The sequence below is a fragment of the Acomys minous genome (genome assembly GCF_964271855.1).
Source record: "Acomys minous genome assembly, chromosome: 9".
Classification (NCBI taxonomy): domain Eukaryota; kingdom Metazoa; phylum Chordata; class Mammalia; order Rodentia; family Muridae; genus Acomys; species Acomys minous.
Window position 1 is genome coordinate 43,599,734 of NC_140490.1, and position 27,215 is coordinate 43,626,948.

At 49.6% G+C, this 27,215-nt stretch overlaps 1 protein-coding gene across 8 annotated transcripts in view; it reads left to right on the forward strand.

Moving 5' to 3' along the window:
* The first annotated feature begins 459 nt into the window (after window positions 1-459).
* SEMA4D (semaphorin 4D) overlaps window positions 460-27,215 on the forward strand; it is a 106,537-nt gene continuing 79,781 nt past the window's right edge. For 6 of the 8 annotated variants that reach the window (XM_084796920.1, XM_084796924.1, XM_084796925.1 and 3 more), the window contains exon 1: window positions 461-668. The gene's annotated coding sequence lies outside the window, so the exon portion shown is untranslated. Of the gene's footprint in view, window positions 669-11,882; window positions 12,046-27,215 lie in introns of all 8 variants that reach the window. The other 2 variants (XM_084796918.1, XM_084796916.1) reach the window with 2 other exon arrangements.

Here is a 27,215-nt window from a genome sequence, read left to right on the forward strand (position 1 = left end):
TAGCATCTCTGGTATCAGCACTGGTGGCCCCAGAGCCTGAGGTGCAGGAGACTTTAGGGACCTAGAAGGGCAAGTCGCCTTTTGCTGGGAATCTGCTCTTTTACAAGAGACCAGGCTAGGGTATGAAAAGAGCCCCTAAGCCAGGACCCCCTCCCCTGGGATAGGGTGGGGGTAGGGGGTGGAAGGAAAAAAGAGATAGAGAGGAAAAGGAGAAAGAGGGAGTTGGGGTGGAAGATGGATGGGGAAGGAAAGGAAGGGAGGGCGGAACCAGAGGGGGGCAGGAGAGAGAGATTGGGGGAAGGTGAAGGCAGGGGCGGGGCATTGGAGAGCAAGGAAGGAGGGAGCGAGGTTAGGGGTGAAGGGAGGGAGGAGGAGGAAGGGGGAGGGGCGAGGAGGGGGGGGGGGAAGAGACGGGAGGGGGAGGGGAGGAGGCGGGAACGGAGGGAAGGGGGTGGGGCCTGCACTCTCACCCGGCGCCCTCTGTCCCCACGCCGGCCTCCGCGCGCCGCGCTGCAGCATCTCCGCGCCGCCCGGCCTCCTCCCCACCACAACCTCCCGGCGACGTCTGCCTCTGTCGTCGCTGCCACCAACACCGCCGCCATTCTTGGCGCGGAGCTGGCCTGGCTGGGGCCCGCCGAGAGCCGCCGCCGGTCGGACGCGCGCTCCAGGTAAGCGACTGGGCCGGCGCGGGAGGAGCGCGCGCGGGGTTGGGCAGGTGCGCGGGTCGCCGGGAACCCCCGCCGTAAACCTAGGAAACCCTGTTGGAGCTTCTCCTGCGACCCCTGGGAGCCCCCAAGATCCTTTTCCGAGCTTCCTTCGCACGCCGCTAGGAATTAGTCTGCATTCCCACCTGGATGCCCCTCCGACTCCCTCTGCATTTGCACCCGGATTCTCTGGACCCCTCTGGTTCCCACCCAGTTCCCTCAAATCCCCTCTACATTCCCACCCCGTTCTCCGGACCATCTCAGCAGTCCCACCCCAGCTGGGTCCCTCCCCGCTTTCCCTCCCTGGCTCCCTCCGGGCTCTGGCCGGCAGGTGGCTGCTCTGGGGCAGGGACGCTGGACGCTCAGCCAATCGCGACTGGCCTGGCCAGGTCCTGCCCTCTGGGACCCCCGGGTGCTGGCTCGTTGGCCATGCCTGCCAAGTCAGGTCCCGTGTCCCTAGCCAGGCTCTCAGCCCCGGCCTAACCGGCTTCTATTTCGGTCTCCCAGGCCTTGGCTCGGGTGCACCGGATGTGGCGCGGTGCACTCAGACAGGTGCGGCTAGCAGAGAAGGTCGCCACCGTCGGGCAGTGGGCGCTGCGAGGCCGTGGCTTCCTGGAAGATTCGAGATGCATTATTCTAGAACCGCCCGGAACCACAAGCTTTAGCTCGGGCTGCACCTGTTGCTGGCTGCTGATTTGGTGGGGGCTGCTTCTGTTGGGGGCTCCGGCAGTCACGGCGTGAAAAAACAGAGCCGAGAACGTAGCTGTTTTCTCTATTAATTCGGTTTAGTCTCCCAGTGGGTGAGTGGTGAGTCTTCCTTAAAATGAAGCATGTGGTGGAAGGCCTGCCCCTCCATTCTGGGGCGCTTGCCACATGAGCTTGCCCTGTTTTTGTTTTGAAAACCTCACTGTTGAGCACAGCAGGCCTGTGGGTGGTCAACCTCTCACTAGACTCGGGCCGGTAGCCAGCCATCTGACCCTGCTGTAGGTCTACCAGGCGCTACCAAACGGAAGTTTCCTTCCCAGGAGGGTGAAGTGACACCAGCGGCCTGTCACTTCATATGTGCCCCTGGCAACCCGACCTGTCTCTTGGCCGCCCTGGTAGGGTTATTTGGGAATGTTTACAGTGTCCCAGAAGCAGGCAGCTCGGGGCAGTGGTGGGGCTAGATCCCGCTAGCGACTATAATGGCCTGATTGTCATTTTGACCGTTGCCGTCTGTGCGCATCATGTCAGAGCGATCATCCGTTGAGAAGTAGGAAGAGTAGAGTGGTGAGCAGGATGTTTATGTGGGCAAGGACTGCCCTTCCAGACCTTAAGACTCAGGTGTCTGGCTGCTCCACACAGCAAGTAAAACAAAGAAATAAAAGCATGTTGCCCATACCAGTTGTGGCTCTGACCCAAAAGCCAGGGAAAGAGTCAGAGGCTGCCTTCCAGTGGTGGGCTTGTTTAAGTCTGTCTGCCCTCTGAAATGGAGCCACTTAGTCCTTCTGTCAACAGACTCCAATGATTTCTGGCTGTCACATGGTCTGCCTTGCAGAGACTCCTCCCCAGGGGCTGGTGTTTTGGCAGGTGATCACCTGCTGTGGCCTGAAGGTTGAGAGGCAGGGTATGGACTGTGCTGCCTCAGGGGGTCCAGGGGGTCTGGGGCCAGGGCAGTATTTCTGGATGACATCATCCACTTGTGGACAGTGGCTCCTGTATAGGTTGCCCTTTATGGATGGTGTCCAAAGAGGCCTTCCCCACCCCGGGCATGGTGTGCTGCGGGCCAGTGCTATGGGAATGTGTGCTAATGGACAGCATGATCAATAATGCATCTCAAAGATCAATGGTTTTCTCTAGCCATTTGAGGTGCTTCTGAAAGATGCCTGCCCTGAAGGGCTGGAAGGGGGCAGTTTCCTGTATCGGGTGAGCCTGGAGTCAGAGCTCCTGGGCTTGAGCTGGGACCTGCTCCGGGACATCCCCACTATACCTGGGTTAATTGCAGTATCCTAGAAGGGACTTTGGAATTTCCCAGTTGTCATTTAAAACAGACTGCTCCTCCCTTTCTACCTCCCTCCCTACCTCAGACAGGGTCTCACTTCAGACCTCCTATAATGAGCCTCCTGAGTGCTGGGATTATAAGCGTGGCCCAATTTACTTCTTTCCAATGGTGACAATCCAGAAATACCACTAGTAGTTAGAGGTACCCGAGAGATGACTGAGGCTGTCAGGAGGGTCCTTTTTGTTCCCTTGGCTAAGAGCCATCCTAAGGTTGGCAGCTGCATCTGGGAAGCCTGCTCTCTGCAATCTCAGTTGAAGACGTGGCTGTCCCTGGGTGACTCAGGGTGTGGCCCAGAGCTTGGATGGTCAGGCAAGGTCTTACGCACATGGTGCGAGAGCTTCTCTGGACCTCAGCGCAGCTCTCTTGCCCAGAGGATATGGAGAAAGAAGTGGCAGTCTGTTAAGAGATAGGGGTTAGCCTTGGTTGTCAAGGGGATTTTGGGGAGGAGCCAATTGGCTGTTTTGCTCTTGGGTACCTGCTTTCCAGCTGTGCCTCTCCCTGGGTCCCTTTGCACTTACCTGGAATGCCACACCATGGCACATGTCCTGCTACTGACCCTGGCCTGGACAGCAGCCCTAATGTACTTCTCGCAGGGTCCTGTCCTTTGGTTTAGACTCTCGTATGCTGCCCACAAGAACCCTGATTGCACATCTTCTCTGAATGGCTTCTAGGAAGCGCTTGGAGATTGTAGGCTTCCCAAAGCTTCTCTCAAGAGTTCCTGTCAGAGATAGGCTGTGGTGCAGACACTTGGATCAACAGTGGTGTGAGGCCCTTCATTATGACCACAGTGTGGATGTTGTTACCACCACTGCTTGGGATCTGCCTCAGATCAGGGGAGAGGTTATGGCGGTCCGTGGGACAGGTTAGGGTCTGGGTGAGGTTCCCTGAGCTCATTACTCTTTTCTGCCTTCTGGTGTGTACCATTGAGGGTACTTGGTAGTTAAAAGTTAATAGTCAAGGGCCGTGTTGATTGCTTATATGAAGCAGCTGCTCAAGGTTTTGCTTACAAATCCAGCCTTCGGTGCAGTGCATTGAACGGTCCTGTTTATACAAGTAGGCACTGATGCACGGAAGTTGTCTACTTTGTGTATACAGACTGCACAGCTGTGTCTTCAAGGATGGTCTCCATATATTGAGTAGGTAATGGTGGGGCATCTCATGGACCAGGGCCAGGTACTGCCCTCCACTAGGGGACAGGGCCCTAAGCGCAGGCAGGAAGCTGAAGTTCGTGGGGGTGGGGCCTAGCTGTATGCGCGTATGTCCAAATGTGTGCGCATGAGTAGCCGAGTCAGTGTGGAAGTCTGTGTGTGGATATCAGATGGGCAGGGTAAAAATGGAAGCCTGTGAGTGGTGTGCATGTAGGGCAAGTGGAAACATTGTGTTGGTGATCATGCGAAACATGAGAATGTGTGTGTAGTGGAAGTGTGAGCATGTGTGCAGACTTGTGCAACTGAGAACGAACACTAGTGGTGAGGAGGCATCCTCCATCTTTTTTTTGGCCCCTTTGCATTGTTAACACCATTACTCTGGTGTTTGGGGCCATTTTTAACTAAAATAAGGGGTAGCTGAGCAGTTGTGCGATATAGAGCTGATCTCGTAACTGATGAGTGTTGGGTAGCCAGCAGGTGAGTAGGATACACTGTGTGGATACTCTGGCAGCGCTCGTGGGGTGGAAGTGGTAGCCAGCGAGTAGCAAGTGGTCTCTGTGATGCTAGGAGTGTTGTGAATTATTTATTCCTGGAATTTTCCATTCGGTATTTTTGGGCTGTAATTGACTGGATAACTGAGCCTTGAGACAGCAAAAGATGCAGGCTGAGCTTCCCTGTAGCTTTCCTTTACCTCTGCACTGTGGCTCTGAGATTCTTACACGGAGTGTGGGGCTGTTTGATGCTGAGGAGCGAGTGCCTTATTGGCTGGTGGGACTGTGCTTGGTTTCCTCAGCTCTTGGTGGATGATGTTTGGATTGTTTCCTAATTGAAGGGTTAGGGGCTAAAACGTCACAACAGAAGGGCAGATTGCCAGCAGAGCACAAGCACTCAAGATGGCTCACAGATGGCATAAGCAAACGAAAGACAGCCAGCATCATTAGTCACTGGGAGGTGCAAGCCAAGGCCGTGGTGGGACCCACCTCCCACTGCACTAGAATGGCTTTAAGAAAAGGGCCTGGGAGGCAGAACCTGTGTGGTAAGGACATGGGGAAAGTGAAGCAACCCTGGGACATGGTTGGTGGGGGACAGGATGGTGCCGGTGTTTGGAGAAACAGTGTGGAAGTTTCTTGGGAAGTTAAACACAGAACCAAATTCCCTGTGATCCAGTGATGTCACTTTTATGCCCACACCTAAAAGAATTGGAAATAGGGACTAAACAGAAGCTCCACACACTTTATAGCACTGTTCACAAGGCACCAGAGGTGGCTGAAGTGGGTAAGCCAGATGTGGTATGCACACACAGGGAATATTAGTTGGCTGTAGAAAGGACTGGGCCATTGATGCTTATTATAATATAGATGAACCCTGAGACACTGTGCTAAATAAAGGTAGCCACAGCTAACACAGCATGACTCCTGATTCTTGTTTGTAAAGTGTCAGCAACATGTCATCAGTCACCTGGGGTTGGGGAGCTGGAGGAGGAGCTACTGCTTGATTTTACAGGGCTTCTAGTTTTCTTTTTGGTGCTGTGGATTGACGCCCACCCCACCCACCACCCCGCTGTTTTGCATGCTAGGCAAGCACTCTGCCGACCACTAAGCTGCATCCTTATCCTCAAGCTTTCCTTTTGAGGCAATAAAATAGCTGATGGTGGCTGTGTAACATTAAGACTATATTGCAAGGTACCTAAAGGATTACTTTTGTTGAGTGTGTGTGTGTGTGTGTGTGTGTGTGTGTGTGTGTGGTGCCCCTATGCAGACTTCCCTGGAAGCCAGGGCAGGATGTTTTCCTTTCTCTCTTGTGGCATCCTTGTCTTGAGACTGAGTCTGTCCCTAACCCAGAAGCCCATTGTTTTGATTAGCTGCCTGACCAGCAAGTTCTCAGGATTGCCTTGTCTACAACCCCTAAAATAGGATTACGGCACCTGCAGCCACCTGGGCATTTCCCATGGGTGCTAGGGATTCAAACTCCAGTCCTTATATTTGCAGAGCAAGCACTCTTACCCCCCTAAGCCACCTCTCCGGCTCTCTGGGTATATTTTATCACAGTAAATAATATACAAAAGTACTGTGTGCACTCTTAGGCAAATCCTACTGAGGTTGTGTGTTTTCTCCTATAGTCTGGGCCACTCCCTAGGGGAGGAATCTCAGGGTTTTGTGTGTGTGTGTGTGTGTGTGTGTGTGTGTGTGTGTGTGTGTGTGTGTGTGTCCTTTTGAAGAACCCTGTCACATTTTAAATGACAGTTGTGTGGTTTTCCATCCCCCTTGAAGGGGACACAGCAGTTCACATGCACCCACTTGATGTCAACACTTACTGCTGTCAATGTAACTATTAGCTATTCCAGTGGGGTGACATATTGAGGGATGGGGGAGCCCCTAGTTGTGTGTCTGCCCTTACTACCTGTGTTTCCTTCCCTTGAGGAGTTTCTGCTCAGGCTTGTTGCTCACATTTAAACTAGGTCATTGCTTTCACTTGGGTTGTAAGAGTTCTAGTTCCAAATTTCTCTCTCTCTCTCTCTCTCTCTCTCTCTCTCTCTCTCTCTCTCTCTCTCTTTTTCTCTCTCTCTCTCTCTCCAGGGTTTTTCTGTGTAGCCTTGGCTGTCCTGGGCTCTCTTTGTAGACCAGGCTGGCCTCAAACTCACAGCGATCTGCCTGCCTCTGTCTCCTGAGTGCTGGGATTAAAGGCGTGCACCACCACACCCAGCAAAGGCAGACATTTTTTACTTTTAAGGCCAACTCACTATTTTTTTTTTTTTAAAGGCATGGTCTCATAGAGCCCAAGCTGGTTTTTAACTTCCTTTGTAGCTGAGGATGACTGTGAACTCTTGATCTCACTGTCTCTACCTCCCAGAAACCAGGTGCCACTATGCCTGGCTTGCTTCTTTCCTTCTTTCTTTCTTTCCTTCCTTCCTTCTTTCTTTCTTTCTTTCGTATTTTCTTTCTTTCTGTCTATCTATCTAGCTATTATTTTGTGTTCATTGGTGTTTTGTCTGCACATATTTTGTGTGCATTGGTGTTTTGCTTGCATGTATTTTTATGTGCATTGGTGTTTTGCCTGCGTGCACATCTGTGTGAGGGTGTCAAATCACTTGGAGCTGGATTACAGACGATTGTGAGCTGCTGTATGGGGGTTCTGAGAATTGAACCCAGGTCCTCTGGAAGGGCAGCCTGAGCCATCTCTAGCCCCCTCAATTTATTATTTTTAAAAGTGATTTTAATGTGTGGTCTTTGCCCAGTCCCTCAGAGACCAGAAGAGTACCTTGGAACTCCTAGAGCTAGAGTGACATGCAGGTGGTTCTGAGCTCCCATGTGGGTGTGCTGGGCACCGAACCCAGGTCCTCTGCAAGAGCAGCAAGTGAACTTAATTGCTGGCCACCCCCCTAAGCCCCACCCCTTGTACCTTTTCTGCTGCTGTCTGGGAACCCAAGAAAGGGTCAGATGTCATTTAATTCTTTGTTAAATGGTGAATATTGTTAACAGCTGAATATTGTATCCTGTGCTGTTCTAGTTTTATTGTGTTGGTGTGACAGCTGCCGTGGCCAATAGCCTCTTAGGGGAGGGAGGGCTGATTTGGTTGCCGTGTTTGGGAGGAAACATCAGGCAGGAATTGAAGCAGGAGCTGTGAAGGAATACTGCGTGGTGGTGTGCTCACAGACTCAGACGCAGTTTTCTGACACAGGCCAGTACTGCCTACACAGGAAATGGAGCTGCCCACGGTGGGCTGGGGCCACACATCAAATAGAGATCAAGACATATCCTTACAGACATGCTCCTGGGCCAGTTTGTCCTGAGTAGTCCCCTCAAGTGAGATTCCCTTTCCAAGGAGACTCTAGGTATGTCACAGTGACATAGTGAAAGTGTCCTCATTGACTGAGAGGTTTAGTGTGACTAGATGCTGGGATTTCATTTTACACTTTCTCTGGTCTATTGAGCTGATCACGGTTTTATTTATTTTATTTGTAAGTATTTCATTGTAAGTATCGTGACTTACATAGGCAAAGCTTAGGGTGTTAAATCAGCCTTGCATTTCAGACTCACACTCCACTCACTCTTGGTATGTTTTAGTGAACTGGTTTTCCTTTCAGGGTTTGAACCGAGGACCAGCAGGCACTGCACCACCAAGCTAATCTCTGGCCCTCTTTCTATTTATTTGTTTGGAGACAGGGTCTCCCTAAGTTGCCTGAGCCCTTGATGCTCCCAAGTAGCTGGAGTTCCAGGCCTGGCATTTGCAGTGCGCATTTAGATACTGTAGTCCTTTTCTACATGGTGGGTGAACTTCAGGATTCCAAGGGTGCCTGGAATTACCATAGTGCATATCTATAAGTTACTTTTTATGTACATACCTGTGAAGTTTAACTACTACATCAGACACAGTTAGAAATTAACAAAATTAATCCTAAAGTCTACCTAGTATTAACACTGCACTGTATTGACAGACAGTGTGGTCCTTGTCTTTCTCAAGGAATCTTACTGTACTTTCATGTAGAAGGAACATTCTCAGCTAGATGCTGATCTTAACCCCAGCATCCAAGAAACTGAGGCAGGAGGATTGCTGTGAGTTTTGGCACATCCCTGCTGGTGAGGACCATTCCTGAGTAAAGGTACTGGGCAACTATAGCAGTTGATTGGTAGCTGAAGGGACTGAAGTAATTAGCAGGAGGGTACTGTATACAGTGTGGAGACACTGGACAAAGGAATGTGGTCCCTGCTCTGATTGGCCAGAACTGGATGGTGTGAGAGCAGCATCAACAGTATAATGTTGATGAATCATTTATTCTGGAAGTTTCCACTTAGTATTTCTAGACTCTGGTTGAAGGTGTGTAACTGAAACTGTGAGAAGCAGAGCCACTTCTGTATCACGGGGTTTGAGATTTGTAGCGCTCTTCATGGGGCACATGTTTCTGAGGGATCAATATCATTTTTTTTTCTCCAAAGTATGGGTTTATTAGTGAAGCCGCCGCTAGGGCCTGAGGTTTTCTTCTTGGTGAGGCTTTTAATTATGAAATTGATTTCTTACTCTTAAGATGGTCTGCCTCTGCTAGGTTGGGTTCTGGTAACTTAGATGATTTATTGTGGTGAGGCAGGAGCACAGCACAGGCTACCCTGTGAAAAGGTCCATTCTGGGAGTGTCAGCAAACGCCTGTCATCATATGGAGTCATCACCTGCTTCCCAGGATTCCACACGCTCTCTCAGGCATCTCTGAAGTCAGATCCTACCCTAGAGAGTCCATGTCTGAAAATGGCCAGTGGGATGTCCCAGTGGGTAAAAACATTTACTGTGCAGGCACAATGGCCAGCTTTGCATCCCTGGAACCCAGGGTGAAAAGAGAATTGATTCCTGATATGCTTTGAGCTCCACATGCTCACCACGGTGGGTCCATATGCACGAGTGTGCGCGCGCGCGCACACACACACACACACACACAGACAGAGAGAGAGGGGGGTAGATCGATCAATTAGTCATTTCTTTAAATAAGACTCTGCTCTTCTGAGCATTGACTTGTAAAGGTGGAATCAGAAATGGAGTCTCAGGAACAAGGCAGGAATGATCCTGTGGCTCATGTGGCTTTTGTGAGTACACATCCAGTGCCTTTTGCCCATTCTGCGGAATCCCCGCCTTATCTCTAAACCTGGCCCAGCTCTTCCCCACCCTTTATAGCTGAAGAGTTTGAGAACAGGCAGCAGAGGAAACATACTCTTGGGGTCCCTCAGCCAGGAAGCAGAGACTGAGATTTTCGCTGGAGCGCTGAAGCCCTGAGTGCCAGCATGCCGTCCGTGATCCCTCAGTTAACAAACACCTTGTTTTTTGAGGCAGGGTCTCTCACTGCGGGGCTTGTCAGATTAGACCAGATTGACTGCCCAGGAAGCCTGAGGGATCCATCTGGCACTGCCTCCCCAATGCTAGGTTTATAAGCACATGCTGCTATGCTCAGCTTTTGTGTGGGTTCTCGGGATCGAACTTGGGTCCTTGTGTTTACAAAGTAAGTACTTTCCCAACCCCCTCCCCAATCCCCTCCATTTTATTTTATTTTATTTTTTAAAAAGATTTATTATTTATTATTATGTATACAGAGCTCTGCCTGCATGTACATCTGCAGGCCAGAGGAGGGTATCAGATCGCATTATAGATGGTTGTGAGCCACCATGTGGTTGCTGGGAATTGAATTCATGACCTCTGGAAGAATAGTCAGTGCTCTTAACCGCTGAGGCATCTCTTCAGCCCCATTTTATTTTAAAAAGTGTTTTCATCCCTCAGAGTGGCATGCGGGCCACAGAGTCAGCAGGCATATGCTGGGTGTCAGGTCTCTGATTTCTGTGGTAGCTCTCTATGACCAAACTCTTTTACCCTGTGGTTTCCTCCATGTCTGCCTCATCCTTGGGCTCTCAGATGCTTTAGACACCAGAGCCTCCAGCAGCATCTGCGCTCTGCAGACTTGGGCTTGGACCACACTCCAGAAACTGGGTCACAGCAGAGCCCTGAGCAGACGGAATTGGATCTCCACTTGTGTTTGAAAGCTGAGGGCAGCCAGCGGCTTGGGTTTCAAGTGTGGAATCTGGAGAAATCACCAGCTCCCTCCTCCTGCCCCTGTGAGCCCCCAGCTTTGTCTGTGATGTCTGGCAAGGAAAAGATCATCCATCCCCAGGGTGCTGTCAGGCTGGCTTGCTTACCCCCGCAGCTGGGCCCAACCAGGGAGGTGGTCAGAGCAGTCTGTAAAGTAGATACCCATCTCGGAACAGCCTGTGGGGAGTCACAGATTCCCATTTATATACAAGCAACTGCTCGTGGCTCCGTGAGCTGGCAGGCATGGATTTTATTTCAGCCGGAAGAAACTGTCATGTAAAATGAGCAGAGAGCAAGGACAGCTCAGCGCAGACATCTCACTGTGGAAGCGATAGGGAGCGAACTCAGGCTGGAGAGATGGCTTAGTGTGAACAGGAAACCTTGAGTTTGACCCCTAGAGCCTACATCAAAAGATCCCCTGGAGGAGGGGTGGATGCAGGTAGCCCCGGGGCTCCCTGGCCCGCCAGCCTAGCCTACTGGATAAGTCTCAGGTCCCAGAGACATACTTTGTCTCAAAACACAGTCTAAGCAATCTGGCCATGGGAATGGCTCAGCAGGTAAAGGTACTTCCTGCCAAGCCCAGTGACCCGAGCCCCATGCCTAGGACCCACTTGGTGGAAGGAGAGAGCCACTTCCAAACCATGTCTTTGGCTTCTACACACTACTAAATAAACAAAATGTAGGATAAAATTTTAATTAAAAGATAGCGAAGAGTGAGGAATGATGCCAAGTTGACCTTTAAATCCTCTCCCCCTCACATACTTACACATATATACACACTCACATAAACACTCACCTCACACACATATACACACACTCACCTATGCATGCACATACACACACTCACAAACACATGCATACACATACACACATGCAAACACACATACACACACTGACATAGACATACACACATGACATAGACTTACACACATATACGCATACTCACACACGCTCACATGTAAGCATACATGCACACACACAGACATTTATACACATACACATGCTCACACATACACACGCACACACACAGAGGAAAATGGTGGATCACAGAGGACTCAGATGTACGCTCCCCCCTAATTCAGGGGAGAGCCAGCAGAGACCCTATTCCTGTCTCTGGAGTGAATGCTGATGTCACCAGGGTGTTTTCTTCCTGGATCATTTGGATCTGAACTGTTCTGAAGCACTTTGTCACACTTACTTACGTTATAGTTGCTAACACAGACGGAGGCTTTCCAATCACCATGCTGTGCTGTGCTTGCTGCTGTCATTTTCCCCTGTGCAGTGGTCTGAGGACCTCTCTGTTGCTCCAGGACGCAGAGTATGGCTGCTGCCACATGGGGCTTTTTGTAGTGGCTTTTACCCTGGGTGCTAAGTGGAAGAGGTGCTTCCTCACAGGTGAGCTGTGCTGCTGGGGCTCTTGTCTTCCAGGTGCAGCCTGGGTTCCGGGCATCTGCTCCTGCATCTGGCTTCTCACATGAGTCCTGAGGCATCTGAACTAGACCCACAGGGTTGGGCTTCAAGCAGCTTACCCACAGAGCCGGCTCTCCAGCCCACTACTTGTTACAAGCTGACTCGAAGGGCAGATTTCATAGTAAGGACCTTGGCCTTATGGTTGTCCTCTGCCTGAAGAGTGATTGGGTGTGGCCGGTCCTCAGCATCCCCTCTGTATACCTGTCCCAGGGAGCAGCAAGCTCCAGGAATGTGTCATTGGCAAACAGTGTTGCATGCTGATCACTGTGACTGTCATACGCTCATGGGAGACATGGTCCATGACCTGGGAGGGACATATGTTTCTTGCTGCCCTCCTCAAGTGTAATGAAGCTGCCACGTGACCCATACGCTCTCATGGGTTTCAGTGAGTCCCCTGGCCCTGTATCAAAGTGATGCCCGCCTTAGCACCTGCTGGTCTTGCACCCCACGTTGGGTGCCTCATAACCAGTGTAACCCCAGCTTCAGGGTGTCTGATGCCCCCTTCTGGCCTTGGAATGCACCCATACATGATGTACACCTACCCACACATACACATAATTAATTAAAAACTAAAAATCTTTTTTTTTTCCAGACAGGGTCTCTCTTTGTAGCCTTGGCTGTCCTGGAGTAGCTTTGTAGACCAGACTGGTCTCGAACTCACAGCAATCCACCTGCCTCTGCCTCCCAAGTGCTAAGATTAAAGGCAACCACCACCACGCCCAGCAAAAATTAAAAATCTTTAAAACAAAACGAAACAAAACAAACAGGACAGCAGTAGGTTGTGGAAATCCTGTTGCTGATATGGGTTTCATCCTTTGTGTTCGTGTCATGATCCCTCCTTTCTCCACCCAGGAGATATTTGCAGATTTGGCTCCAGAGTGCAGCCAGTGTCAGTGGCCAAATATTGCTGTACACAAACACAGCCTAGTGTGAAGTAGCTAGATCCAAGGTGAGCCTCACCAGCCCCTGGGCCCCCTAATAGCAGAGTTCATTTGGGCTGGCCTCGCTACATACAGTTTTGGAGGTTTGGTCATTCTGTGTAACCAAAACTAGCCTTGAATGCACAATGCCCTGCCCTGCTTGCAGAGTGCTGGGATCACAAGTGTGTGTCTCCATGTGCTATGGTTTTCAGATCCCAAAGCATGCCCCTGAATGTGTCCAGGGGATATCTGTCAAGCTGCGTCATTTCTCTGAGTATGCAGAGCTTTCTCTTCTTACCTTGCTGTCTCATATGAGTTGGGATCCCTAAATCAATACTCCCAACTCCAACCTAGTACCCCAACTTCTGAAACTTCTGAGTGTTTACCTGACAGCACCAACAGAACCCACTGCATAGAACCCAGACATGTGCAGGCTGTGTGTTTAAAATGTTTTATAGCTGGGCGTGGTGGCGCACAGCTTTATTCCCAACATAGCGGACACAGAAGCAGGCAGATCTCTGTGGCCAGCCTGGTCTACAAAGTGAGTCCAGGACAGCCAGAGCTGTTACACAGAGAAACCCTGTCTCAACAATCCCGCCTCCCAGCCTGCCCCCCCAATGCTTTATGTTTAGACATGGTCCCATCTACAAGATGATCTCATTAAGGTCATGCGGTGTTTCTCAGTAGAAAGACTATCTGAAATTTGAAGCAAGCCCCAAATGGTGTGTGTGTGTGTTCACATGCATGTGTGGTTATGTGTGTGGAAACAGGAGTCAGCCTCAGTTTCCATTCTTCGGGTGCCGTCCACCTTGAGTTTCTTGAGTCTCCTTCATCTCTCCAGAGAGTGTCTCAGTTTGGTGAGGATAACTACACTGCCACTCTCGTCCATCCGTGTCCTAGCCTTGCCCACTGTCTTAGTGTCTCTTCCTGTTGTGTTAAATTACTCTAATGAGAGCTGGAGAGATGGCTCAGAGGTTAAGAACACTGTCTGTTCTTCCAAAGGTCCTGAGTTCAATTCCCAGCAACCACATGGTGGCTCATCTGTAATGAGATCTGGTGCCTTCTTGTGGCGGGCAGGCGCACATGTGGGCAGAATACTGAATATATAATAAATAAATAAATAAATCTTTTTTTAAAAAATTACTCCAATGAAAGCAACTTAAAAGAGCTCAGGTTTGGGCTGGAGAGATGGCTCAGTGGTTAAGAGCACAGACTGCTCTTCCAGAGGTCCTGAGTTCAATTCCCAGCAGCCACATGGTGGCTCATAACCATCTATAATGTGATCTGATGCATACTGTATACAAAATAAATAAATCCTTTAAAAAAAAAGAGCTCAGGTTTATTTTGTCTTTCAGTTCAAGGTATAGTTTATTATGATGAGAAAGTCAGGGCGGGGGTGGGGGGGTGGGGGGAAGAAGCTTCAAACCGCTGGTCACATCGTGTCCACCTCAGAATAGAGACTGATGGATACTTGCTCCGTTTTATACAGCTCCACCCCAAAGATGGATGTGGTGGCACACGCCTTTAATCCTTGCACTCTGAGGAGGCAGAGGCAGGCGGATCGCTGTGAGTTCGAGGCCAGTCTGGTGTGCAAAGCAAATCCAGGACAGCCAGGGCTACACAGCCAGGCCTGTCTTGAAAAACCAACCCACCAACCAACAAAAGATGGTTTTGCCACATCAATGAATGTAATTAAGATTGTCCCCCAGGGTCACGCCCAGAGCTCTGTCTCCTCTGTTTGGTGAAGCTGACAGCACTAACCATCTCACACCGGGGTTCTTGGTTCTGGAGCAGAAGTGAGTTATCCATGCTCTTGACACACAGAGTGGTGAGCGTAGTGTCATGTGGGATGACTGAGACCAAAGTAGTGGCAGCAGCTCCCCTGGGAGAGGGGGTGGTAGGTGCCGTGAGGGCAAGGCAAGCAAGCTGTCCTGTCTGCCATCGTCATGTGGTCTCAGGTGACACTGGCTAATGACCAAATCACTGTCAGGCTCTGCCTTGTCACAGGGCCACCTCTTTCTTCTGTGTCTCTTTTTGTATATAATAAGGATACTTGTCTAGCCTTAAGCCCCACCCAGATGACCCACTTGGAGATCTTTCACTGAGGCACATCTGCAAAGACCCTTTTGGCAAGGGTCTTTTGGTAAGGTCACACCCACTCGTGATGGTGGGCCGGTCCTTTCAGCAGCCTGCAGCACTGGACAAGGCACCTGGCACACTTGCTGGGGCTGGACTTCAGGTGGGGTGGCCTGGGCTGGGCCTAGCACAGGCCCTGGTGGCGAGTCACCCACCCTGGGGTTTGTTCCAGCGGAGCTTTATCTGCAGGAAAATGGAAACCGCAGCTCCTCCTGCGCGAGTGGGAAGCTGTGGAAACAAAAGAAAGGGGGAGCCCGGAAGCTGGGGGAAACAGGAAGGGAGGCTTCTGTCTGCTTCAGGTCAGCTTTTCTCTCTGCTGCTGGGGTCTCTGCAGAAGTCCTTGTGGACTCTCCAGCGTGATCAGGAAGTGAGAGGTGCTGACTCACTTTTCCTTTATTTTCACGGTGTTTTTATTGTTTAGAAAAGGGAGAAAGAAAGCAAAAGAGTTTCCCCCAGATCTGGGTCCTTGCCATGAACAGCTTGCTCTTCTGACATTCCCCCACCCCCAACCCCCGTTTTTGCTGCCGTTTTCAGACACGAGCGTGCACGCTCCTGATGCTTGCACAAGCTTTCTGTAGCGTGTTCTCTTTGCTCAGCGCTCTGCCATAGATGTGTATGTTCTGTGTCATGCTGGGCAGCTGCACCCAGTCCTCAGAGGGCCGTGTGTCCCTGTGTGGCATGCACCTCGCATCTGTTGGCTCTTGGCAGGTGTCTGTCCAATCTGCTACTTCCCTGACTGTTTTTCTTGGTGCGTTTTGCTCTTCGCCCATTGCTCAGCTTGGGTGGCTGTCTGCATGACATGGAATGGCTCCTGGGGATGGGGGAGCTCCCTGCAGTGGCTTCTGTGGTCTAGTGAGTTTTCTTGTGCCTGCATGTTTGTGAGCATGAGTGTGCATTGCTTGTGTATCGATGTGTGCATAAATATGCATGTGGACACCTGCTTCCGTGTGTGCACACACCTATATATGTTTGTGGGCCTGTATGTGCATGTGCACTCAAGCGTGCATGCATGTGAGCACCTATTTGCATATGTACACATATGTATGTGCATGCATGTGGGTGCACAGGAAGCTGGTCTGCATTCTGGATGCTTTCCCACATTAAGCAGACTCTGCTCACTAGGAGACTCCCTGAACTCATTTTCTAGATGTCTGTTGTTGGCCCATCCTCGCTGTTCTCTGGGCTGCTTGCCTATCTGGGGTAATAGAGGTTGCTGGGGCTTTCGGCATGATACCCATGACTCTGGAAGTCAGCTATTCCGCTGTCTCTGCTCACATTGGTGGAGTGTCCCAGCCAGATGCTGTGGATGCTCCCAGATTGTTTCCAGCCATTTCCTCTCATGGGGACTTCCCTACATAGTCAAGTTCTGCTCCAAAGGGGTCCACAGGCATGGTGGCCTGGGCTGACTTTAAGGTACAGGTAGATGTGCTGCCTGCGTCATGTAGGGAGCTTGCTCGGGGTGGACAAGAGCAGGGAGTTGGCCTGCTCTGGAAGCCTGCCCCATGAGCAGGTAGAGCTCAGCATTCGTCCCCATAGGCCACCAGTCCAGCAAGGCATGGAGGAAGGTTGCTCTCTGCCTGCAGGCGGGGTCACCCTCTGGGGCTCTTGCAGGCTGAGCTTCCCGCCTAGACTGTTAGTTTCACTGGGACACTTACTTCGTGCCTGTCACTCCAGTCTTGTACTCAGGGGCCAATAACTACCTCCAGTAATGACTAACTCCATTGGTGCCACTTTAAGCGGGTCCTTTTGTCCTCCCCCCGCCCCCAGACACAGCTTCGTTTTCCTGACTGGCATGCCAGGGTTACACACCAGGGGCAGTTAGCAGAGAGCCACTGAGCTTGGCTATTCTATTTCCTTTTTCTGGGGAAAAATGTTTATGTAAGTTGCAGTCTTTCCTCCCGTTGTGAGCTGCTGAGGTTGGCCTCTCGCTCCCTGGCATGCTCTCTTATCTGACCTTTATACTGGATGGTTCATCCAGCCATAAATAATCCCCTCGAAACAGAGAGCCTGGTGTACTGGCATCTGCAGAGGCTTGGAGAGGAGCTGCCAGGAGAACAGAGGGCTGAGAGCAGAGCGCGGAGGGTGCCAGGACTGAGGGAGGAGGGGCGTCTGCCTCCTCTCCCATCACGTCTGATTGGGGGGAAGAGTAACTAGATGATACTGAATGAGCCACTGAGTGGGTGGAGCTGGTCTTGGAGGCTGGTGAGGAGGACTCGGTGTTACTGGAGCGGAGAGGGAGACCTTGGGCCTCCCTACCAGGGCTGTGAACAGGGGGCTCACAACACCAGGCTTTTGCGCGTAGACCAGAGTCAGTGTGTGTCCCATGTCCTTCCCGAGTCAGCCTCACAGACAATGCTTACAAGAACCTTGGGGTCTGGAACCTGTCCTAACCCACATGCATCTTAGGGCCCAGGCCTCAGGGTCTCCTGTTTCCCAGTCTCTGGGGCTTCCTGCCAAGCCTCAGCTTAGCTGTTTCTCAGGAAGCCAGGTCTTTCTGGGCAGCCTAGGGTTGGTTACAGTATTACATGGACCACCGGAGACATCCTGCATCTTGATCCAGGGTTTGCTACACGTGCACCTAGTGACAGTGGGGTGTTAGTGTGACCGAACCATTCAGTTTCCACGGTGTCCCACTTCAGGTCCTGAAGAGGAGTTGCTCTTCTTGGACTTCCTGACTAGCACTTTCAAGGTCAGGACACCACCTCTGACTTGAGGCCAGAATCTCCAGCTTGCCTTCTTACTGAAGGAAGATTTACCCACAAGCATGTGGCAGTTAGGGGACAATCCCATCCTAGCATTTCCTCCAGGAGAGGCCTGAGAGTCCTGGCTTGACCATACACATGCCTGAGAGCCTTTGCCGTGGATGACTAGGATGTTCTGGGCATTGTCCACCTTGAAGATACAAAAGTGTGGCCACCTAAGAAAGCCATACATGGTCCTGAAGCTCCTTGGCTTCCATGGGCAGCTATAGTGTGTCTCATCTTAGGGAAAGAGAAGCAGCTGGAGGTGTGGTTTATGGAGCTCATTTACCAGGTGCTTCCTCCATTGCTGTATACAGAGGAGGATGGCTGGCAACCAGGATCCGGGAGGAGCGGGTCTGTTTGTGTTTATGTATCCTGTGTAATCTTGTAGATGCTCGTGTTTGGATTAAAATGCAAGTGATTTCTTAACCCAGCCTCAGGCACGCAGTTGAGGCAAAGGTTCCTGAGGGCTGATGTGCCTGTGAGCGCTGAGCGGTGGTGCTTCAGGAGGAGTTTATCCCCAGGGCTTATTGGTGCCAGGCGCCTAGAAGCTGCACATTGCATCTGGACATCATTGGAGTGAGGTTTCTTGGCAACCAGCGGGACACAGTGTGGCAGGGGGGAGGGGCCACTTGTGTGCAGGACTTGGTGCCGTGTGGCTGGAGCCTTTGGGACAGAAGCCATCTTCCCATCCCCATGGAACCCTAAGTAATTACTATGGGTGTGGGTATGAGGCTCCATCTTTTTGTCTCGCTTCTCTGGGCAGTACCCAGGAAGGACCTGCTTGAGAGGATCCGGCATTATTTTCTTCTTCTTTCTCTCTTTCTCTCTCTCTCTCTGTGTGTGTGTGTGTGTGTGTGTGTAAACCTGAGGTTGATTCAGGAATCATTCTGGATTGCTGCTCCACCTTCCTTGTTGAGGCAGGGTCTCTCAACCAAACTCAGAGTTTCGCGATGCCATCTCTGCCTTCTGAAGCTAGAATTACCAGTGGGCGCCGCCATGTCCACCCAGCGTTTTTATATGGGCTCTGGGCATATAATTTCCAGACCTAATGCACGTGCAACAAACTTTAAGTCCCTTTCTCGGCTCTTGGGAAACTGAGAAGATGGGTCTGTAGTCTCTGCATTCGTTTCCTCTTAAGGTCACGGTCAGCTCAAGGGACAGTGCGATTGTCTCCACTTATTACAGGGGATATGGTTGAAGATTCACCTGATGGATGGCTGAACCCGTGGAAAGTCCTGAACTGTATGTGAACAGTTGGTTTGTTGCTATGCACAAGCCCCTGGAACAGAGTTTAAGTATAGATTAAAGACAGTAAGAGTTTAACAATGAGCTGGCCTGTGGTGTGCTCCTGCAATACCAGCTGAGGGAACTGCAGTTTCAGGGACTGCAACTAGGGATGACTCAAAACATTTAAAACTCTAATACAAGGGCACCCATGATAGCGCCAGCTCACACACCGCCTTGCTCTCTTCCTCTCTTCTCTCTTTCCTCTCATACACACATACTTTGAAAAATTTAACCGTACAGTAGATCTGAGCAATCTTAGCTATATCTTATTTCTTTTCCCGGGTTGAAAATATACATCCTTTCTCTTAACAGAAGCACTTCCAGGGCCGCCTCTAGAGCCAAGTGGATGTTTTTGGATCATGATTGATGGTAGGTAACTGAAACTACAAAAGATTAAGTCTCAGGTGACAGAGCTATTGTGTGGCCAAGAGTGTGAGCTGCACGCCCAGGATCCAGGATATGTTGTGTTAACACTCTGGTTCCTGTTGCTACTTCATTGGGTTCCCCCCCCCCCCCCCGCTTCTGTCCTTTCACCCCCCTAACACTGAATAGTAGAGAGAGAAAAAAAAGGTAGCGAGGAAATGAGGTGTCATTGTCATTAGACTACTTCCTGCTGGTTAGGAATATCTTGCTCCTTGGTGCAGGTTTTTTTTTTTTTCTTGTTTGTTTGCTTTTTCAGCTTTTGAGACAGGATTTCTCTGTGTAACAGAACCCTAGTTGTCCTGGGCTAGCTTTGCAGAACAGGCTGGCCTCAGACTCACAGCGATCCGCCTGCCTTTGCTGTGAGAACGCTAGGGTTTTAGGCACCACTCCCGGCCTCCGTGGGGGCAGATTTGATCTTCGCTGTCAGGATAGCTAATTTCTTCTTGTTTTTGTTTCTTCTTTGTACACAACTGCTAAACAAACCATGACCAACAGCAGCCAGTCACCAACCAGCGACCTACCCGTCGGAACGCTAGGATTTATAGTATGTCTCTGAAAAGTTCCCAGAATCCCAAATGTCACACACTCACAGAAACTCTCTGCGACTAGAGCACGAGGCAAATCATAGCCAGCTGCTGCGAAGCATCCCCATGTCTCCACACCTGGGATTAAAGTGAAAACATATTATCATAATATTTTTGTGTATTTTTTTTTTTTAAAGAAACAAAGGTTACAAAATTCTCCCTGCAGGTTGCCTTTCTCTCTGAGAGGTAAAAGGCATGATTCCTTGGAACGCCAAATAAGTAGATGGATTTGCCTCTGAATCTCAGTCATATATTAAGCAAACATAGGCCCTGAATGCTGTGTAAACACTCTGGTCTGGAGTACATGATAGCTGCAGCGGATCGTTGGGAACTGCTTCAGTATTTTTTTTTTAACTTTTTGAACCTCTTTTATTGCTTCTTCATTATTATTATTATTGATAGTTTCATACACATGTATAATGCTTTTTAGCTGTATTTTCACTCTACTTTTTAATCAATATGTAAGTTTGTGAATTTTTGTTTTCATACTGTGGTAAATACGCAGAGTGAAGCGTCCCATTGTACTTGTGTGTAAGTAGATGGCTCCATAGCACACACACATGAGCACCATCGTGTCGAGAGAAGTGACGTGGTGACATTCATATGTGTGTGTGTGTGTGTGTGTGTACAGGCTTGGAGACGGCAGCCTTGCCTGCCGAGCTGTTTAGCCATCCCTGGGTGGTATATTGCAGGGTCGAGGGAAATGGCTCAGTGGGTAATTTGCTTGCTGCATGAGCCTGTATGTGGTCCTGAGTTTGGATCCTCAACACCCCGTCAGCTAGGTGTGGCAGCGTGCACCTGCAATCCTAGCTCTGGATGCCGAGATGGGAAGATCTGGGGGAGGGCTGGGGAGAGCTCACTGGCCAAATTGTCCAGCGAATCGGTGAGAGACCCTGTGTAAAAACAAATAGCAACAAAACAAAAATAAAAGAGTAGATACACATGGGCGCTGGTGAGAGGGCTCCGTGAGTAAGCGCTCCTGCCATGCAAGTCTGCTGATCTGAGTTTAGTCCTCAGATCCCACACCTCTGTAATCGCAGACTTCTATGGCACGATGGACAGCGGAGATAAGAGAATTGCTGGCAGGCTGCTTGGAGTCCGTAGTGGGAGAAAAACAACCAGAGAGGCTCTGCCCAAAAGGTAAAGGGAGAGACTTCCACATGGGAGCTGTGGTAGGTGTATGTCCCCCCATAACAAATAAATTAATATTATATACAGCCATAGAGGGAGACACCTGATGTTGACCTATGTTCTCCACATATGTGCCTATAGGCATGAGTGCACATGTATACAGGTACACGTACCACACACACACAAATTTTTTCATTAGAAAAGGTCATCCATTTGCAATATAAGATTTTGTCACAGCTTGTCCATATAAATTTATTTTCAAAGGTACCAAATTGTTTTGTTCTGGTGAAATGCATACCACCAAAATAAAATCTTAAGGCATAACAATAAAATAGATGCAGTCATTTTATTCTTTTTCATCGTTTTCCTTGGTTCCTGAAATGATTGTTTTGCTGTCAAGGTAATGTTACCCTCCTCTTTCCTAGAAGAATATATACAATTGTTGTTAGTTACTTCTTTCTTACCACACTGGGTAGACTTTTCCAACCAAACTGTCAGACACCTTTCAGATGTGTTTTTTCGAGGGTGTTAATTACGTTTTCAATTTCCTTAGTGTTTATAGTATTGAAGAGGCTGGCTGTCATCTTGGGTGAGCTTGGGTTGTTTTTAGTTACCAAAGGATTGGGTGTTTTGTTCAAGCCAGGCGGTTCATGTTTCTAGTTGGTTGCAGCCTTCCCTTTGAGTGTCTGTGGGGTCTGTGGTGCTGACTCCTCCTTTGGCTGATAGTGGGAGTTGGATGGACATTTGTTCGTCTGCGGAGTTTTAGGTCTAGTGTAGTTATCACTTGCCTCATGCCCAGGGGCCCGTTTCCTCTTTAGGGACTAGGCAGTGGTGTGTGTTTGGATGAACACCAAGGCTCTGCAGCCCTGGTGGCGGGTGGTACCAGGACGAGCCAGTTAATACAGAAACACCCCCAGTGACCTGTGCGTGCGTCTTCAGTGTCTCCAGAAGGGCCAGCTTGCTACCTGGGAGCGTCCCAAGAGGATTCCTGAGTTGACTTCCTTCCACAGTGAGAGGAAACTTGTAGGTGAGAAAGTGGATGAGATTGTCACTCCTCTGTGAGGCTTTCCAGGAAACTGTTCCAACGAGTAGATTGACTTATGTTTCCTCTGTTCCATAAAAGCTGCTCGTTAGCCTGCTTGAAAAGCCCAGACAAGCTTGCCAAAAGGAGTGAGGCCGGAGAGGAAGACAGAAAATCACAGGGCTGTAGAAGGAAGGGTTATTCTCTGCAATCTGACTGGGAGTTAGAAGCTGGATCAAGTTTAAAAAAAAAAATCAAAATTGCCTACAGAAATAGTGCTTGTCTTCCTCAGGACATCTTAAATAAGGATGTTAAAAACAGCTAGCAAAGGGGGCTTGGAGTGTGGCTCAGTCTGTAGAGTGGTTGCTTAGTAGGCACAAGGCACTGGGTTCAACCCCCAGCTCTGTGTAAAGCCAGTGTGGTCGTGCACACCTGTGATGCTAGCACTCTGGAGGTGAAGGCCTCAGGACCAGGATGTTCCCAGTCACCTTCAACTGTATGGTGAGCGTGAGGAGAGTTTGCCTGTGTCAGCACCACTCTGCCATCCCTACATAAGCAGCGCACCTGACAATTCCATTTGCAAAGAAAAATCCATAAGGTTTTTAAAATAAGTAAGCCTATCTCATATATTTTAACTTAAGTTTAACACTTAGCTTAGGGACTGGAGAGATGGCTCAGCAGTTAAGAATACTGGCTGTTCTTTTAGAGGACCCAGGTTCTATTCCCAGCACCCACATGGTGCCTTGCAACCTTCTGTAACTCCAGTTCCAGAGGGTCTGATGCCCTCTTCTGGCCTCCTTTGGTACCAGGCATGCATGCAGTACACAGATACATACACTGGCAAAACACCTATACACACAAAACAATTAAAATAATTTTTTAAAACTTAGCTTAAACTTTAAATCTATTGTAAATTAGATTCTTAGCTACAAAATGTATATATATACGTATACAGCATATATAAATATAAACAATATATAGGTATGACCATTGTGAAGATACCTAAGGATGACTCTAACTACCAGTGCTTAGATGTACTATGCCTTATCTCTAGTTAATAAATGTGCTGACTTGCTTTAACACGTGACTCAATGCTGAAATAGCTTCCTGCAGGGTTAGTCCGGGAGGCCCTGAGGGTAAGATGCCTCAAGGCTGCTTGTGGCAGCTCTGGCTGTGTCCCCACAACACCCCTGTCCTTTGCTTTTGCTAAGTGGGGCTGAAGATGATTGACTGTGTCCTTCTGTAGGGCGCATTGTCCCCATTTGCCTTGTTTAGATGATGGAAGCTGTAGAGTTTGGTCCTTGCCTTGGCCTGAAACACTGGAGCATCTTAGGTGAGGGAAAGGCAACCCCCCCCCACTCCTTTCTTTTTAGTAATTCCTCAGGCAAGTAATTTTGACTCGTTTAATTAAAAAAATCTGTGTCATGCTGGGCTTTCTAACAGGAGAATGACTTTTAAGGAATAAAAAGAAAGAAGGTTGGGGTTGGCCTTGTGGTCATGCACATCGGCTGCTCTATTTTTTTTTTTTTTTAAGTTTTTCTGCTACTTTATTTATTTATTTATTTTACTTTTATTGAATGTCTGTGATTTACATGTGATACATCAAAATCCCTCTCCTCCCCCGGGTAAAATACACCAACCAAACAAAAAAATCTTGTCACAGAAGCTGTAGTGTATCACGCAGTATAGCCTTTTGTCCACATATGTTTACTTTCAGATGTTCATGGGTCATGGGTCTGGTTGGAGGCCTACACTGTCGTTACTGGATCCTCACTGTTGCCATGTGTCAAGGAGATTCTTAATCTTTGAATCTGCAGGTCCGGCCCTTTCTTGTGTTCCAGCAGGTCATAATACATGGGATAGATGTTGGGGTGAGGTCCACTCAGAGCCCTGGATCAGGGCCTGTTCCTTGTCCTCAGGGCAGGGCCTGCTCTCCTGCTCTCACCGGTTGCTCTTATAGAGGGCTGGAGTTCAGTTTCCAACACTCAAATGCCAGCTCGTGACAGCCTGTAACTCCGGTTCTGTGAGTTCTTGCAAACACATGGTTCACATACATACATGTAAAATATCTTTAAAAGAGAGAAGGGAGAAGTTTTTGAAAATGCAGAGGGTTTGGAAATCCCCATCACAGAGGGAAGCAGGAGCCTGTGGGACCCCAGGGTATGGCCAGGCACCAAGTTGAAGTAACAACGAGCCATGGGACAAACAGGACACAGTGAGTGGCCTCTATGCCTGCTGTCCCTTGTTCAGCTAGAAGAGAATGTTCCAGACTGTCACCTCCATTGTGACCATATCCAGACAAGGATCTAAGAACCGTGTTTTTCCTCCTTTCATAAAGTAACCCATGGATTTTGTTTGTAGAAACAATGTTATAGAGTTCAGACCAGTCTCATTATGTGTTAAGATAGCAACGGCCCAGACACTGAAGAGATGGCTGAGTTGGAGGTTAAAGCTCTTGTGTGCAAGTGTGAGGACCTGGGTTTGGATCACCAGGACCCAAGTTAAACACCCAATGAAATGGTGACTTGCCCGTGTGTCCACTCATGGAAGGTGAAGAATAAGGGACCCCTAAAAGCAAGCTGGCTGGGGAGAGTGCTGTATTGATGAGTTCTGGGTTTGATTGAGAGACCTTGCCTCAGTAAGAGTGATTGAGAATGATTCCCAAATAATCCTTGGGCATTCACACGCATAAGGTCACACTTGGGCATGCACACACACAGACACACCACCAGGTCACCAGGTGACTTGCACCAATGTGCGCAGTTGTACATCTATGTCTGCGGGGATAGGATGGGTTCCACCACCCTCTACCAGGTGCCAGAATTCACAGATGCTCGGGTCTTTTCATGAGGCTGTGGTGATTGCACCCAGGGGCAAGCATCCTTCTGGGCACCAGTCATCTCTAGGTGCCTCACGGTTCCAAGATAATCTGTGTGCCATGTTAGTGGATGTAAGGAATAGGAAAAATGACAAGGGAGCAAAGACTACATCTGCACAGAGCCTCCTTGTTTTCTGAATGTGTGTGGAACCCATGTGTTCAGAGGCTCACATGGGTCTGAATTGTAGGCACTGAGGGACCAGGAGCTCTTGAGGATGCTGAGTCATCTACATAGACAAGATTCATTGTGTTTTACCTTTCTGGACTCTGGGGGTATCGCCTTGGTTTGGGGTGTTGGGCAGTTAGAGCAGGCTGGTACTGGGGCATGTGCTCAGGTCCACACATGGTGCAGGAAGGAGGCAGAGGTGTTCCAGAAGAGTGCTGCCAGGGTTCTGTTTATGGACACTCTTCATCTCCAGCAACCAGGGGGACCCCAGGGGAACCCAAGCTAAGCTTCATGTGGGGACCAAGAGCTGAGAAGTTATTTCCGTTTCCCTCTGGGGTGGGGGCTGGGGGCTGGTGACATTTTAGTTTCTGCTCTGATGGCTTGTAAAAGAGTGACAAACTGCTTCTGGAGCCTGCCCCCCTAGAGCTTTGGACTTAAAAGCGTCTGGTTATATAGTAACAGGAGTGCTTGGAAGGGAGCAACATCCTCCAAGAAGGTTCTGTAACTGGTGTCTACTTCACCTTTGTGCGCAGGATGTGGGTGCACACGTGCGTGCCCAACCCTCATGCTCACCATGTTTAGAGGCATTGCATGCTGGGTACTGCCTGCAGAAGACGCTAGTGGGGAGGGCCTTGAGGAAGTGCATGCTGACTGAACACATTCTGAGCAGGGTTGGTGCTACCAGGTTGAGCGTGACCCTTGCTGAGTGGGCTCCTTGGGTACTTGCACACTTGTGAGGGCCACTGTGCACGTGTTCATGTGATCTTTGAGTGTTAGTGTGTCTGAACATGTCCACATATCTAGCAGAAGCTATAGGTGTTGCCAGGGCAACACAGGATTTCCTGCAGCCCCAGCCCATTTCCCTGACCCAGGTTTGTTTGTTTGTTTGTTTGTTTGTTTTAATGGTCTCTCACTGGCCTGGAACTTGTGAGTTCATCAATGAGATGCTTCCTCTCCGGTGCTGGGATTAAAAGCATATATCACCATTCCAGCTTGGCTTCTGGGGGTTGGACTTAGGGCCTCATGCTTGCAAGGCAAGCACTTTACCACTGAGCCATCCATCTCCTCAGCCCCTGAGGCAGGAGATAGTTTTGAACTTCCTGTTCTTTTTAGATGACTGGCCCATTGGTACATGCCCCGACACTATGACACAGACTGGGGATACATACATACACAGCCATACAGGGCACTGCTAAAAGTTAGGCTCACAACTGAGAAAAGCCTTCACTCGGCCGAGATTCTCAGGTCTTGGGTTCTTGCTGTCATGGCCTGGTTAGCACCTCATTGCTGTTTCTCCTGCTCACCCACTTCCTCTGCCTCCTCAGAAACGCAAGGCCTCTCCCAACTCTCCTTCCATTCTTGGGCTTCCCCAAACCATCCCCTGCGCCTCCTGAAACTCAGTATCATGTCCCTTGCTTTCTTCTAGTCTCAGGCTTTGAAATAAGTAACTTTGAGTTGGTGTAGGGTCCTGGCTGTGTGTGGATCTGTAAGTCATAGACCTCTGACACCAGTGCTGACTGTCCTTTATGGATGTACGAACAGCTCCAGGACAGTGGAAAGGTAACCGATGCCCTCCCATGGGAAGAGCCAGTCAGTGTCCATTGGAAATCCATCCCAACATACCTTTGCTTCCTATGGCTTTTAGTCATTGAGAAGAAATGCACATGACATAACGGGAGGATGCACAGAGACCTTCTGGCACCGCGTTCTGCAGCTTAGGAATTATTGAAGCCCCCAGAACGTTTCTTCCTAACCAGTGTAATGAGCTGCTAGAAAGAGTTACTGCACTTCAGCCTTCTGGAATCTGTCCAGTAATTCACCTGTCATCCAGGAAATTCTTTGGCTCCAGGACCCTAGTGTCTTATGATACTTATGATGTTTAGGACACCTCAGTTTCCACCACCTTCCAGGGGTGGATAAAACCTATTAGAGGTCTATTCTGGCAGTCTTGGTATGGAGACAGCTGTCCTCAGGCTGTCCTCAGGGGTGCTGGATCATCGT